Source organism: Neodiprion lecontei, chromosome 1 (assembly GCF_021901455.1).
Source record: "Neodiprion lecontei isolate iyNeoLeco1 chromosome 1, iyNeoLeco1.1, whole genome shotgun sequence".
Lineage (NCBI taxonomy): Eukaryota > Metazoa > Arthropoda > Insecta > Hymenoptera > Diprionidae > Neodiprion > Neodiprion lecontei.
In genome coordinates this window covers 4808802-4813186 of record NC_060260.1, presented here as the reverse complement: position 1 = coordinate 4813186, position 4385 = coordinate 4808802, and the positions used below count along the sequence as shown (strand labels likewise).

The window sequence follows — 4385 nt, the reverse complement described above, 5'->3', positions numbered from 1 at the left end:
GATAGACACGGACCCGCGGTTGCATCAGGTGTGGATAGAACTGATATACCTTATACCTACCAACAAACCAGCCAACCATCAACCCACAACGCAACAACGATATCCGACGACTATTTCTATCTTTCATTCTTTGCTTCGAGCCAGTCACGATATGATTTCTCTCTAGGTGCCGTGGATCATCTCGACATGCCTGAGCACGTTGAGATGAGACATGACAGCGCGGCGAATAGTGTATAGAGGCACGCGTCCTCCATGTGTATACGTGGGACCAAAGGCTACTCAACAGTCCGATACACCGAGCATCGACACGTGGTCGTCGTATTGTGTGCGAAGAAGGATGAAGGTCCCAAAGGAGATGGGAGTCTGGTCCTCGACGAGGAGGAGGCAGATATTTGAAGGGAGAAGGATTTGTGGAGGGAGGATCTCGTCGGGGGTTGAGGACGCGACGATGAAGACAGTGAAAATGACGATCGACTAAAATTATAATAACATTCGTGGCAAACGAGTACAACACGATGCAGCGCAGAGGCGTATATGGATAGGGTACCTGATCGTCGGTCCTGCAAACGGTCATGACTAATCCTGGCTTAACCGCGTGTCCCACGGGCTTAACAAAGCCGAACCGAGTCTGCATAGGGAGAGCAAAGGGGCGGCGGTAGCGGTGGCGGCGATGCCGACGTCGGGGAACCGGGATAGGACGAGGACGAGGGAGAGGGAGAGGAGCAGAGCGAGTTAACAGTGGGCGACCCTGCTGCCGACTGCCGACTGCCGACAGCATTCCTACAACAACGGTGGTGCGCCGTGCGCCGTACCTACCATCGCAGTCGGTTGCCACGCCACGCCACGCCACACGACGCAAGAAGATGGGAACGTGGCGCGGAACAACGCCGACGCCGACGACCCCGGTGGACCAACCGTGTCGACCCGACCCGAAATCAGGAGAACGAGGAGGACCGTTTTCGAATCAGGCGGAAGGAAGACGGTGCCCCACGTACACGCCGGGGTTAAGAGGATCGTTCCAGTTGCCATGGCAACTCCCGTTCCACGCTAGCCTCGTTTCCGGTTGAACCACCGGAAACACCGGGAAGTCTTGAAGGAGGCGAAGAGGAGGACGCGGCAGCATCGTGCGACCGACGACCGTCGCGCAAACTCGAGTAACCGAATTGACGCGTACTTACAACAGAGGGGAACGATGTTGTACGAGGCTACACATGCGTTATTATAGGTATACGGTATACACATTCGCAAACAATGAACGTACGTATGTTCGTACCTACGTACCGCGTGTATTTGGTATTATGCAGAGAAAGAGAAGAGGGGAACGACAATGAGGGGAGAGGGAGCAAGTCGATATGCACATGTCCGTGTAGGCAGTACACATGCCTGTAAACCTACCTATACCTGTGTACCTTCGCTGCACATGCCCAGAGCTGCAGCAGATTCTCGTGAACTTCGCCTGGCCGTGCGGCAAACTTTTATGCTGGGTAGCTGGGCATGCATACACGGACAGGCACACAAAGACGGTTCTACACGGGGTATATAAGGTTATAGGCGCGGCGACAAACGACGATTGTCCGCAAAGGCGCAGCAGCCCCTCCAGCGAACCAAGGAGTTAAGGGTCGAAATCACATTGTCCCAAAAGGAACTACCGCACTGGAGCAGCTGCTAATCAAATCGGTCCGAAAAAGGTAACGGACGACGTGGTCTGAGGAACAAGGATCCCTGCGTAACAACGTCCTGGGTTCGAGCCGAACGCAAAGGAACCCCAAGTTTCTTTGCTGCCGAGGATGTCGTCGTGCAAACCTCGATGAAACCTCGATGACCAGCCGACTTCGCGATCGTCGAGGTGCTGTTCGAGTGGACGAGGAACCATCAGGTAATTACTGGTTCACATTTACGGTGTACTGTTATCCGCGTGCGGTTTAACCTGCAGCAACGTTGGTGTTTGATTTATTCTGCATTCTTCTTAGGCGACCAAAGCAACGGCGGCGACGACGACGACTATCGAGTTACCACCGTCTTCGTACGTGTGTGTGAGTAATATAAGTTGGTGTACATGCACGTATAACAGAGCTAGACGTACACTCTGTGAACGGTTCCGTTCCACCTCGGTACGGCGCTCCGCTTTTATCGCGATAAATGGAGCTTGTAGAGCTAACCGTACACACTAACGACGACGACGACGTAGTCGTATGTACTTTCTATATACGGACGCAATTGGGAGGAGATTCAACAACGTGTATATAAGCAGTGGACGATTAAACGTAGGACGGAATTCACTTCCGCGAAGGTATTACAATATCATACATTGGTACGTATATAATACACAAACACCGCGAGTGGCCACCCGGATTTCGCGGTAGTTGGTTTGAACCACTGCTATCTTCACGTACGTGCAGTACTTGGATGTACATACCTATAATGCTTAATGCCGATAAGACAGCGACCAAGAATTTCAATCAAGTGTCCTGCAGCGAGGGTCGTCGACACGAAACCAATGCCAGCTAACTGGAACGAGAGTCTCGATCGAAGCGACGATGGAAATTCCCATAACGAACCTACAAGAGACTTGCGTACGAACGTAAGTGATCAAAAACTAAAAAAAAAAGAAAAAAAAATAAACGAACCAAGGATGCAACACCTCCAGCAACCGGAGGAAGAAAATATTCACTCGGTCAATTGGACGTTACGCAAGCTTCGAAATAATTCTTTCTCTTTTGCCTTCCGACGATTTTAGCTGCGGTTAGGAAAACAAATGTATAATGTACGAAATAATTTATGTAATATATAATAATAATAATCATTTATTGTTTAATTCTTTCTTTACGATAGAGAATGTTACGAGAAAGTTCGGTATACGTTATAAATATTCATGATCTGTTTCTGAACTTATTTATCCGTAAACTGTAATGTGAAATTCATCAATTACTTATGTAATATATAATAACATCTGTTTCTACAGTGTTTCTGTTTCACTGACTTTTGAACTGAAAACTTTTTCATCTTTCCCGCGCATTTCCAAGAAGCACAAGCAAGTAACTTGGCGTTGGTAAAGTCGCATTGTCAGCGCCACTGACGGGTAGCCGATGTATTAAGAGAAAATAAATGAGCGATTCCAGAGTGTTCAGTTTAAGCTAGATTATACGCTAGATATTTTTCATCTATTCTGTAAAATTTTGTCTCTCGAAATTACGATCAATCCATTCCCTCCCCAAAAGATAAAACAAACTGGATGATATTCCATCTCCATTTACAGCGTCTAGCCACAGAGTCACCGGAATATCGTTTTTTCCCGAAATCACATCTCCCTACGCTGTATTGAAACTTGTCGTTGCTTTTTTAATCAAGAGACTCTTATCGTGTCAAGAGCGATAATTCATGGCCCCGACGAATTCTGTGTCTACACGGTACATATCTTTCATTCTATGATAAATAAGGAATTGTCGTAGCAATGAAAGAAAAATAACGACGAAGGATACCGCAGCCATCGCGAATCGTTTCACGTCCGCAACCGTGTTCAGCATCATTCACCGGACACGGTATAATACCTGCATGGCTGAGAGTGCAGGGTGCAGCAGCATCACGGATCTAATATGCATCTAGGTGGTGCGATGCATCAAGAGCGGAGAAGCAGAAGCAGGAGCAGGAGCGACGACTGCGACATTCCCACAGTGTCTCCAGAACGACCCTGAGCTTCGAATGCTCGGTTGAAAGATAAGAACCGAGTCGCCGTCCAAGAGGGAAGCGAGCCTGCCCAGCCTGCAAACTCTCGCCGAGAGAGGAAACTGTTGTTGTTAAGCCTCTGGCCTCCGTTGGTGCCGCTGCCGGTGGTTCTCCTACAGCACCACCATCACCCGATCCAAATGTCTTCCTTTTGCCGCCCATCTTCCAACTCCTTCGCTCCTTCTCAGCTCGTTCGTGAGTTCAGCTGATGCTGCAGCCGCGGCAGTGCAGCGGCCCCGATGATGGCGTCTTCTCGGTACCCGAGACTGCTGCTGGTGCTGGTGCCGGTGGTGCCGCAGCGTTCGAGGAGTATTAAAACACTCCGAAGGTACAGTAACGAAGACCAAGACCAAGACCAAGACCGAGGCCGAGACACCGAGAGTCCACAAACGCTTTTGTAGACACAGACAGCCGCGTCCGCGCCCACACAAACCGGGATGTGCGAGTCCGTGTGTCGGCCGTGCCGCACGTACATGCGGAGTACCCGGCCCTCGACTCTCTGGTTCTTCGAGTCGTCCTCGCTCACCCTCGCCGGTAAGGTCTGGTCGCACCACGGCGCTGGATAGCGTCGGCTTAAATGCCTGGCATACCTAACAGCGGCGGCGAACACGAACACGAACGCGAGGGTGACGCGGGCGTCTGTGTGCACCTTAAGGAAAGGC

At 50.3% G+C, this 4385-nt stretch overlaps 1 long non-coding RNA gene across 1 annotated transcript; it reads left to right on the top strand.

The window, feature by feature from the left end:
- Window positions 1-452: 452 nt before the first annotated feature.
- Window positions 453-2698, top strand: LOC124295210. Its single transcript, XR_006905112.1, has 2 exons — window positions 453-1876; window positions 1971-2698. It is a non-coding gene; the product is annotated as an uncharacterized LOC124295210 (long non-coding RNA).
- Window positions 2699-4385: the final 1687 nt, after the last annotated feature.